Genomic DNA, 12,555 nt, shown 5'->3' with positions numbered 1-12,555 from the left:
TTCAGAGTCGATTGGAATTAGCATAATTTCTACATTCTGATCTAGTTCTTTTCGTAATCGTATTCCTTTCTCGAAGCTGGTGCAACACCACTCGAGAACGCAATTTATTCTTATTTTTATACCGCACTACTAATCCATGATCAAGTCCTGAGACATCTTTTTGTTTTTTGTTGTGCATATCCTTTAAATGGCCCAACAAGAAGGCTACAACACTGTCCGTCTCCCGCTCTTCACCGGAGAAGACTTCAGCTACTGGAAGGGCAGGATGGAAATCTTCCTGAAGATCCAGTTCGAGATGTGGATGATCGTCAAGAGAGGGTTTGAACTGTCGACTGACAGAGATGGCAAACCAATACCCTGCAAAGACTAGGATCTAGCATTAATCAAGAAGGTGGAAGCAAATGCTAGAGCAACGTGCACCCTCTAGTGCGGATTGACGAAGGAGGAGCTAAACCGCGTCAGCCCATTCTTGAGCGCCAAGGAGCTATGGGAGAAGCTGATCGAGCTTCATGAAGGGACCTCTGATACAAAAGTAAGCAAGCGCGATTTGTTATTCAATAAATTGTATAACTTAAAAATATAGGAAGGTGAAATGGCCAGCCAGCTCCACGCCCGGATACAAGACCTACTCAACGGACTTCATGCGATCGGACAGAAAGTAGATAACTAGGACATCATCAGGTATTCCTTAAAGGCTTTTCCGAGGAACACCTTGTGGGCATCCATGGTAGATGCTTACAAGGTTTCTAAGGACCTTTCCTGTATTAAATTAGATGAGCTATTCTCCGAATTTGAGTTGCATGAGCAGGTTAATGCACGTCTGGTCGAGAAAGGGTTGGCTTTGGTTGCAGGTACAGGAAGAGAGGGCGAATCGAAAACAAAATGCATAATCGAACCAGAGTCAGAAGAAGAACCAGATTCGGACGAGGACGACGACGAGCTCACAACCGAAATAGTCAACCTGGTGAAAAAAACTCTACAAAAAGAAGGGCTTCAATAAAAAGGATGTCAGAAAGGCCATCCAGTCCAAAGAAGCCCAACCAAGCTCAAAAGTGAAATTCGAGGTGACATGCTACGGGTGCAATCATAAGGGGCACATCAAGGCGAACTGCCCGAACCAGAAGGATCCGAAGAAGCCAAGAAGGAAGAAGGCCTTGAAGGCGACTTGGGAAGAGTCTTCTTCTGAGGAGTCCGACGACGAAGAACTCGAGCAGACAAGCTTCCTCGCATTGATGACTCGGGACTACACCAACAAATCCGAAAGCGATGATGAATCAGAAGCCGAGTACGAGAGAAGCCACGAATCCGTATCCATTTCTGAATGGCCAAACCCCTCTATAAGTACGAATCATCTTTACAATTTAATTAATTATTTAATGTGTAAAGTAGCTAAGTCCAATGTTCGGATCAAGTCGCTTTTAAAGGCGGTAACATCCCTCAGAGAAGCGACTAACACCGAATCTTTGATTGAATCTGTTCAGACTGGAACCTCAACTCAAGTCCAAAAGCTTGAGGAAGATAATTCCAGCCTGAAAATTCAAATCAAAGATTTGAAGACCGCATTAGAATGGTTTACACTGTGTTCCAAGAATCTTGACTTGATTCTTGGAAAGCAGAAGGTCGTATACAATCGATCCAGACTAGGATTTAAAGCTAAAAAGAAATTTCGTTCATATCTATTGCTTATTAATAGACCAAATAGTAAGATGGTCCAAGCATGGGTACCCAAGTCCAACCTGGTCAATCAAGTTGGACTTGGTCAATATTGGGTTCAGGGGAAGCCAAAAGAAAAACTGTATTAATAAAAAGATAAACCATTAAAAGAACATAATTAAATTAAATTAAATTAAATTAAAACTCAAATCTATAAAATTAAATAAAAATATATATGAAATTATCAATAATGTAGGGTGAGGCTATGGGATAACTGGTACCTCCAAAACTTACCTACCCGGCAGGGTAACCCAAACCAAGCTAAGCTACCCGGCAGGGAAATTAGAACTAATTAGAAAGGGAACAAGTTTAACTTGACCTATGGTACTGGTGAAATTTTGGATGATAGTACGTTAGGGAAGTTTAGTCTATGCATGTCTAGGAAGATATGGCTTCGACCTGGTGCATTTGGCTAAGTGACACTAACCGAAGCTACCCTTTATGAATCCTAACTAGTTAGACCAAGGTTTGTATTAAATTCAGTGGATATGATTATTTGGAAAACCTCGAAGGCATGGTTACTTTACTGATATCCAAGTAACTCACCATAGCCCAGAAGTTTATCCAAACAATGCCTATTTGTTGAGTCCAAAACTAAACCTGAATCTAACACAAAGTTAACCCAAACCCTATAATTGGACTCAACTCATCTCACAAAATTATAGGATTCCCTGATTTGAAATTTAGATCGAGTGAGATGACTAAGGATTAAAAATTAAAAATCAAATTAAATTAATAATTAAAAATTAAAAATCAAATTAATAATTAAAATTTTAAAAAAAATAAATTAAATTAAATTATAAATTAAAAATTAAAAATCAAATTAATAATTAAAAATAAAAAAAACTAAATTAAATGAAATAATTCAAAATTAAATTAATAATTAATAATTAAATCAAAATAATAATTAAAAACTAAATCCAATTAATAATTTAAAACTAAATCAAATTGATAATTAAATCAAATTAATAATTAAAAACTAAATCAAATTGATAATTAAATCAAATTAATAATTAATAATTAAATTAAATTAATAATTAAAAAATTAAGGAGTGAACTTTAATCAAACTATCTGTTCCATTAAATATATTCTAATTCAAATACTTTCTGTGTAGGAATTGGATCAATGGAAGTTGGATAGTGGATGCTCCAGACATATGACTGGAGATAGATTGAAGTTCACAAATCTTGAATTAAAAGGATTAGGATCAGTTGCATTCGACAACAACGGTAAACTAAAGGTAATCGGAAGAGGTAACATCGAACTCAATTCCGATTTTATTATACGAAAAGTATTATTAGTTGAAAATTTTAACTTTAACTTACTCAGCATCAGTCAATTATGTGATAGTGGTTACTCAGTAAACTTTACCAAATCTGAGTGTATAGTTAAATATGTTGAGAACCCTGAAACCATTCTTAAGGGCATTAGGAGAAATAATGTTTATACAATTAACCTACCAACATCCTCAATAAAGTGTTTTCTGACACAACAAGAGGAAACTGAGTTGCGGCACAGGAGACTGGGTCACACTCATGCAAGACTCATTTCAAAAATGAGTCAAAATGGTCTAGTTAGAGGTCTGTCCAAACTAAAGTTTATTGAAAATTCAACTTGTGATGCTTGTCAACAAGGTAAACAAACCAAGTCAAACCATAAGCTAACCAATCTAAACAGATCTATCTCAATACTTGAGCTCCTTTACCTAGACTTGTTTGATTCACACGGAGCCAAGTCACTAATCAAAAACTAATATTGCTTAGTAATAATCGATGACTACTCAAGATTTTCTTGGGTAAAATTCATAAAAACTAAAGATGAAACTTTTAAAGTATTCAAAATCTTTTGTAAGCTAATAGAAAATGAAAAAGATACTCAGATAAAAAGAATAAGAAGTGATCATGGGGGAGAATTTGAAAATTATAAGTTTATTGAATTTTGTGAAATTAATGGATATCAACATGAATATTCTTGCCCTAGAACCCCCCAACAAAATGGTCTAGTAGAACGTAAAAGCAAAACCCTACAAGAGGCTGCTAGAACCATGTTAAATGAATACAATTTATCGAATCAATTTTGGGCTGAAGCAATTAACACAACCTATTATATACAAAATAGAATTTTAATTAACAAATTTCAGAATAAAACACCCTATGAAATATACTATAATAAAATTCCTAACTTAAACTATTTAAAAGTATTCGGGTGTAAAGTCTTCATTTTAAACACTAAAGACTACTTAGGGAAATTTTCATCACAAACAACCCCAGGAATATTTTTAGGGTACTCAACAACCAGTAGGGCATATAGAGTCTATAACAAAAAATACCCTAAAAGTTGAAGAAACAATGAATGTAATATTTGATAAATAAAATAAACTAACCAATATAAGAAATGAAAATAATAATATAGAAAATATTAACTCAAGAAATGCAGAAGATGATGACAGAATTCAACCTGAACCTAATGAATCTGAAGAACCAATTCCTAACCCAAGTGTAAGACCAACAAGAACAAGCATCAATCACCCATCTGACCAAATTTTGGGTGATCCAACCCTAGGAGTCAGAACTAGGTCATCTTACAGGAACCTAAGCTAAATAGCCCTGATTTCTAAAATTGAATCAAAAACTATAGATGAGGCATTTTGGGTAGAGTCTAAGAGTAAAATCATGAGGGCTTAGGCCTAAAGTGAGCAATATCATACAATTGTGGAGATATCTAAATTCTTTTCGATCCTACAATTGGCCCTACCAGACCCAGACTGGACCTTAGCGATGCAGGAAGAGTTAGCCCAATTTGAAAGAAATCAAGTCTGGGAATTAGTACCTAAACCCATTAACAGAATAATAATAGATACTAAATGGGTTTTTAAGAACAAATTAGATGATCAGGGTAATATAATTAGAAACAAAGCTAGATTAGTAGCCAAAGGGTTCAACCAAGTAGAAGAGTTAGACTATGATGAGACCTATGCCCCTGTAGCCAGACTTGAATCCATCAGGATGATGTTGGCCTATGCAGCGCACAAAGAATTCAAGCTATACCAAATGGACGTGAAATCCTCATTTCTAAACAGATTTATTAAAGAAGAGGTATATGTAGGTCAACCCCTAGGATTTGAGAACTTAAAACATCCAAGTCATGTCTTTAGACTGAAAAAGGAACTATATGGACTAAAACAAGCTCCTAGGGCTTGATATGAACGGTTGTCTAATTATTTATTAGAAAAAGGATTCCACCAAGGTTAGGTAGATCCAACTCTTTTTGTGAAAACCTTAGAAAAAGACCTCTTCATAACCCAAATTTATGTAGATGATATAATATTTGGATCAACAAATTCAAAATTTTTAAAAGAATTTACAAACCTAATGGAAAATGAATTTGAAATGAGTTTAGTAGGAGAACTTAATTTTTTCTTAGGTCTACAAATAAAGCAAACAAAAGATGGAATTCACATCTTCCAAACCAAATATGCTAAAGAGTTAATTAAAAAGTTTGGAATGGAAAACTCAAAAAATATTAATACACCTATGGCCATTAATATCAAAATTGACTCAGACCTAGAAGGTAAACCAGTAGACTTGAAATACTATCGAAGTGCGATAGGAAGTCTACTGTACCTAACTGCAAGTCGACCAGACATTCTTTTTGTAGTAGGTATGTGCGCAAGATATCAATCTTGTGCAAAAGAGTCACATCTAACTTATCTTAAAAGAATACTTAGGTATATTAAGGGAACCCTAAATGTAGGACTATGATACCCTAGGACTTGCACCCTTGATCTAACTGGCTATTCTGATTCAGATTATGCCGGGTACAAACTAGATAGAAAAAGTACAAGTGGTAGCTGTCAATTTCTAGGTCAGAGCCTAGTAAGTTGGTCAAGAAGAAAGCAACACTGTATTGCCCTATCTACCACTGAAGCTAAGTACATAGCCCTAGAAGAATGTCTATCTCAATTATTATAGATGATGCATACCCTAAAAGACTACCAACTAGAATATCAGAACACTAAAATTTCAATTAACAACATAAGTTCAATTAATTTAACCAAGAATCCAATTCACCACTCAAGAACTAAACACATAGAAGTAAAACACCATTTTGTAAGGGATCATGTAGCTAGGGGTGATATTGTACTTAACTATATTGAGTCCAAATCAAACCTACCTGACATATTCATAAAGCCCTTACCTGAACTTGAGTTCAGTGCACTTAGAAGACAATAGGAATGTGTTTAGTAGAATAGAACTTATTTTTGTCAAATCAACTTGCTTTTATTATTTTTCAAAATTCTAGGAAAAATAATGTTTTCAAAATTCTAATTTTATTAGACTTTCTAAATTTGGACTTAGCTTAGGGCTTACCTTTAGATATCATGTTCCCCTAGATTTAGCCAGAGCATCTCACAAGCACACTAGGCTTACCTTGTTTGTGGTTGAAGAACTTAGAACGGTGTGAGATGCATAGGATACGGCCTAGGCTTCAGAATGCTTATTTCTGTGCATTGCAGTAAGTCTGGGCGTTAAATACCAAAATTTACATTAATAAAGTTAAGTCATCCAGACCTAGACAAATCTAACTGGATCAATTGACTTAAACTTGACTAACCAAGTAAAAGTTGTTGCCCTCTAGGTAATCAGCTAGTAGCTAAATGGTTAGACATGCGGTCACGAGGATTAAGTGATAAATTTTAACATTTTTAAGTTACTCATACTTGGACTTTAGGACTTTTTGAACTTATGTGAAAATGGCCTTAGTTTCAACTTTACAAGCTTATGTTGTCTCAAAAGCTTTTTAACTTTGTCTTTTTCGAAGACCTTTCAAAATCCAGATTTTTAAACTACTTTACCAAATATTTCAAAAATTGATAAATATCATTTATAAGGTTTCCAAATTTAACTAAGTGTTTTAAAGTTTTTTGCTAAGTACTTTCAAAATTCAATTCTTTTTGCAAAAAGCTTTCTAAACTAAGTATCTTTTATTTCTTTCAAAACTTAGTTAAATATTGTTTTAATTAAGCTAAGTATTTTTCGAAAAAGTTTTTGTCTTTTAAAAAGGCTTTAAGAATTTAACGAAAGATTTCGTCAAAGCCTTTCAAATTTAGCATTTTACAAGCTTACCTAGCTTGTTAAACCTTTCAATATTTTTTTTTCAAATTTAGCTGAGTTACTTTTCAAAGTCAAAATAATTTTACTTGGCTAAAGTCATCTTTCAAACTTAATCAAGAATATTAATTTCTACAAGTTAAAGGTTTCACTTAGCTATAAGTTTTACAATAATATTTTCTAAATATTTTTTGAAAAGTTTAAAACAAGCTAAGGCCATTAATCACTGTTCCTTCTTACTCCCTTGTTTATTTTGATATATGGCAAAAGGAGAGAGTAGGGAAAATTCAAAATTCAATTCGCAAAATTTAAAAAGAGCTCTCTTATTAAGGGGGAGCCTTAAAAGTTTAAGTATGTTTTAGCTTAAGTTATGCTTGTTTGCTTAAGCTTGTTTATGTTTCTTACTTAAACTTTGAAGATCGTTTATGCATCTATTTTACTTAACTTTGAATTTCAGTTGTCATAATAAAAAAAGGGGGAGATTGTTAGTGCGGGAAGCATCCGATGATCGAACTCAAGTTTTGATAATGGCAAAGGAGTCAAAGTTAGACTTATTTGTGATCTAACATGTCTGATGGAGATTGCAGGAAAGTCCTAAGTGTTCTTAGGCAAAAGTCCTAGCTGCGGTCAGGCAAGGTGAAAATCCTAAGGGATGGTAACCTTAGGTCCTAGGGGATGGTAACCCTATGTGAAGGAAAACCCTAGGGGGTGGTAACCCTAGGTGGAGGAAAACCCTAGGGGCGGCAACCTTAGGTCCTAGGGGGTGGTAACCCTAGGTGGAGGAAAACCCTAAGGGGCGGCAACCTTAGGTCCTAGGGGGTGGTAACCCTAGGTGGAGGAAAACCCTAAGGGGCGGCAACCTTAGGTCCTAGGGGATGGTAACCCTAGGTGGAGAAAAACCCTAGGGGGCAGTAACCCTAGGTCCTAGGGGTGGTAACCCTAGGCAAAAAGTCCAGTCGATCTAGAGGACCGGACTGGCATCAAGTAATCTCTCCTGAGGGGAGTACGTGAGGGCGCATTTCCCGCAGAGGGAACAGTAGGCATCGGGTCGACCTAGGATTTCCGGTCGAAAATCTGAAGTCAGACCCGGGCAGTCTGACGACTATCGATCACTTGATTTTTAATGTTTATATATGTTCTAACTTTATCTTGCAGGGTATGTTGGTGTTGTGGAACTAATGTGTCTTGCAGGTACAAAAGAAACAAGCTAAGCCTCGGATGAATAGTGTCTGAGGCACCTCCATGGAGCTTGGAGGTGCCTCGGGTGCAAAATAGAAGTTGGCTGCGAAGAGGAGCTGGAGGCACCTTGGAGCAGGGCTTGGAGGCGTCTTGGACTGGCCATGGAGGCGCCTCAAGCAGGATAAGTGGCGAAGGTTTCTGCGCTGATCCACGCGGCTGACTCGGGAGGCTTGGAGGCGCCTTGGATGGTGTTGGAGGCGCCTCCAGTAATGCATAAAAGGGGTGTTCGAGCAGCAGTGAAAATCATGAATTCTAAAGTGCTTCTACTACAACGTGCTGCTCCAAAAGACGCCTTGAAGTGCTGTTACAAGTCCCCAACGACCCGAAGCTCCGAGATTTCAATTATGTCGTCGGTAGAATTTTTATTATTACTGCACTTATTGTAATACATATTTGTACTATCTTTGTGCGATATAGTTGTTGCCCACACAAAGCGATCAACGATCGCGGGCCTTGGAGTAGAAGTCGCCCTAGGCTCCGAACTAAGTAAAACCTTGGTGTTCTCTTGTGTGTTTGTTGTCTTTCTTTTATTTCCGCTGTGCGTAATTCTTGATCATTTTACGAATTTGACGTGTGAAAGTCACGAGCGATATTCACCCCCCTCTAGCGCATCTTGATCCAACATGATGCAACATGTCCTGGTCACCCCTGACATCAGTCAGTCATCTCACACATGATGGTGAGACCGAGTGGGTAGGGCTGTGACAACCGTATACTCTGCCATCACTGCTCCTGAGTGACCGAGTGGACGAGATGCTGTCGGATTACACCTATCCTCCTTACCCCAAATCATAAGTGAGGGAACTCAATGCTCTCATCTCCCTGAGCTAGTCCAGAGGAGGGATCCCTATCCTGCTACCACACTATGTCACACTACCCATGAATGGACCAGCGGAGCCCTTGACAGAGCAACCTGCTGCAACGCACCCTGCCTGATAAAAACCACTAACCCATGAGTGGTTGTGTGTGCAGATCCATGTAACTAGCGATGTGCTCAATAATAATATAGCCAACAATCACACAGCATGCAATCATGCGAGATGATGCATGACACTAAGGATGGAAATATCCTGATCCTATCCACTTCTACATAATGTGTACCAAAAAGGTATATGGATCAAATAAAGTATCCTAGGTACACAGGTCAGGTAAAATAAATCAATGTCCTGAACATAATCAGGCATGGTATGTCATTACCTTAAGGACATAAATAATCGAAGGAACATGAATGCAAAAGCAGATAATAAATACAACATGCTCAGGTAATAGATAATGACACATCAATGCAGAAATGAACATAAATATTACTACTCATTAAATATTACTATGCATATCAAACGACAATATCTTAAAAGATAAGTCAAAGTACCCGCCTCCAATAAGAGGATCGTATCCGAAATAGATCCCTCGTTGAGACACCATCTCGAATCAAAGTCTTGTAATATCAAGCATATAATTTTAGCTAATTCCAAATGTAACTAGCTAAACTAAATAAATCGGATCTAACCCGAAGCTTAGATTAAATCTAATATTTTAACCTAATTAATTATAACTCCATGTTCAATTAGGGTTAGTTTCCTTAACCCTAATTATTCCATTTAGATTTAAATCTATATTTAAATCAACCTAAACTTAAATAAATTCTAGTACAATTCATGCTTAACCTTTCCTAGCTTCAACCTACGTACGCAACAGCAAATGAAACAATTCCTCTACTCTTACCTCAACACCAAACCTCTTAATTTAGAGATCTTACCTTCACGTTACCACTGATCTCTGTTTGGAATTGTTGCCTTTTGCAAGGATGCTAGCCCAAATAGTGCAGTTTGGGAATTTGGCTGATGCTTCACGTCAAACCAAAGGAGAAGTCCAGCATCGACCCTAGAGCTAGGGAATTAGCCGGAGCAAAGGAGCTAGTGGCAGCAGGTATCCACCAAAGGCCAATCTCCTCGACAGAACTACAATAATAGAATGCATCATTCTGCTTAACTTCCCTAAACAACATACGCAATCAGATCAAAGCTACATCTAATACCAAGTATTTCTTACCAAGACCAGCTTCGTAACCTCCTCCACAAAGGCACTGTGGTGGTAACCAGAGCACAGAGTAGCGAGCAGCGGCAAGAGAAGATCGGCTGGTGCCGCGATGAGGAGACACCAAGAGTCGGCGATCTAGGGCACAGAGGGAAGGTTAGCTGGAGAAAATCAGCATCGGGGATGGCTAGGGCAGAGAGAAGGTGGCACTGAGGCATGAGATCGGCAGAGATGAGAAAGGTGGAGGTTAGGGCACAGACCAACGGTGGCTGAGATCTTTGTGACGAGTAGGTGATCGATCGGCGCCGGCGCTCCGCCTCATCTCGTCGTTGCAATCACGGCTCGAGCAGGGAGAAGGGTGGCGGTGGAGACAGCTAACTCGTGAGGAAGAGGAAAGGGGAGGACAGGAAGGGACACGAGCGGCGACGACAGTGGCGCGTTGGTTGGGGAAGAGAAGGAAGCGACGGAGACAGGGAAGAAGGAGGGAAAGAAGCAGAAGAAGATGCATAATCCTCGGCCACTGCTTTAAATCGCGAGGAAGAAGAAACCGTCGCGTGCGGTATCGGTTAGGAAAAGGAGGAGACGACGTCGAGCAAAGTGGGAGGCTAGGGCACGCAGGAGGAGAAAAAAAATCAAACTTTTCCTCGTTTAAATGGGGTATCCTAAACAGGCTTTCCCGGAGCCCAATATTTGATCTCCTTAAACTCGTCATACGAGCTCCAAAAAATTCCCTTATGGTTATTCGCCATTTTTCAGTATTTTACAGAAACATCTTTCCTTAATGGAAATTTGCTCGAGGATGTGTATATGACACAACCCGAAGGTTTCACATCTGTCAACAAGAATAAAGTATGCAAGCTTCAACGATTCATTTATGGACTCAAGCAAGCATCCAGGAGTTGGAATATCTGTCTTGATGAGGCGATCAAATAGTTTGATTTCTCACAAAATCCAGATGAACCTTATGTGTATCAAAAGGTTAGTAGGAGTATAGTCATATTCTTAATATTATATGTTGATGATATATTGCTTATAGGAAGCGATTTGCCCGTTCTACAGTCAGTTAAAGTTTGGTTGTCCAATACGTTCTCCATCAAAAACATGGGAGAAGCAACTTACATCCTCAGGATGAAAATCTATAGAGATAGATCGAAAAGGTTGCTTGGTCTTTCACAATCAGTATATATAAATAGAGTGCTAAAACAGTTTAGCATGTTTGAATCCAAGAAAGGTTTCATACCTATGAGGCATGAAATTCAACTTTCAATGTCTATGTGCCCACTCACAGAAGACGAGAGGATTTGCATGGATAAGATACCTTATGCGTCCGCAATAGGATTTATTATGTATGTTATGTTATGTACAAGACCCGATGTATCATATGCTCTGAGTGTTACGAGCAGATACCAGTCTGATCTAGGAATGGATCATTGGTTGGCTGTCAAGATGATTCTTAAGTACTTAAGAAGAACTAAGGATATGTTCTTAGTTTATGAAGATGGTGATATGACCATACGTGGATATACAGATACTAGTTTTCAGACGGACAAGGATGACTCCAAGTCCCAGTCTGGATTCATATTCATATTAAATAGAGCGCAGTTAGTTGGAAAAGTTCCAAGTAAGGCACCGTTGCAGATTCTACCTGTGATGCGAAAAACATTGTAGCTTCAGAAGTAGCAAAGTAAGCAGTTTGAATCAAGAAGTTCATTACTAAACTTGGAGTGGTTCCATTCATTGTTGAAACATTACTTGTTTACTTTGACAACACTAGAGTCATTGCACAAGCAAAGGAACCGAGGTCTCATCAGCGATCAAAACATGTGCTTCTTCATTATCATCTGATTAGGGAGATCATTAGTAGGAAAGAAATACAACTCGAGAAAATTTCCACTAAAAGGAATCTAGCAAATCCTTTGACAAAGGCACGATCATGTCGAAGCATGATCAGGCTCTAATTCCACTATTGGGATACGCCCGATGCGGTGTGTGCTAAAACATGTTTCATAAACATGCACAGCAAAAAATAAAACAATAATAGTTCCTAAATTATTACATCCCACGCACCACATGCATACAAGGATACAACATGCCAAATATGATCGCATAATTAAATTTTTACGGAAAGTAAATTTGCGCTAGGTGTACCTTACGGATGACTTGCAACGAGAAGGGCATCAACCGTAGCGATGTTGTCGAACCTCGCCTCTATTCGTATCCACACCGAGCTCCTCAAGACAACTCCTTGAGTACAAGCCTCTCCTTCGGAAGTTACTAGCCACGAGCGAAGAAGAGAGATCAAGAGGAAGAGGAAGAGAAACACACAAGGATGAGATTTCTTCCTTGTGGTGGTCATTGCAACAAAGGGAAGGGCTCCCCCTTATTGGCGGTGGCAAAGAGAGAGGGGAGAGGGAGAGGAGAAGAGAAATTGGGTTAAGGTTTTCCAAAAACTTTACA

Source organism: Zingiber officinale, chromosome 2A, assembly GCF_018446385.1.
Source record: "Zingiber officinale cultivar Zhangliang chromosome 2A, Zo_v1.1, whole genome shotgun sequence".
Taxonomy (NCBI): domain Eukaryota; kingdom Viridiplantae; phylum Streptophyta; class Magnoliopsida; order Zingiberales; family Zingiberaceae; genus Zingiber; species Zingiber officinale.
This window is presented reverse-complemented; position numbering follows the sequence as displayed.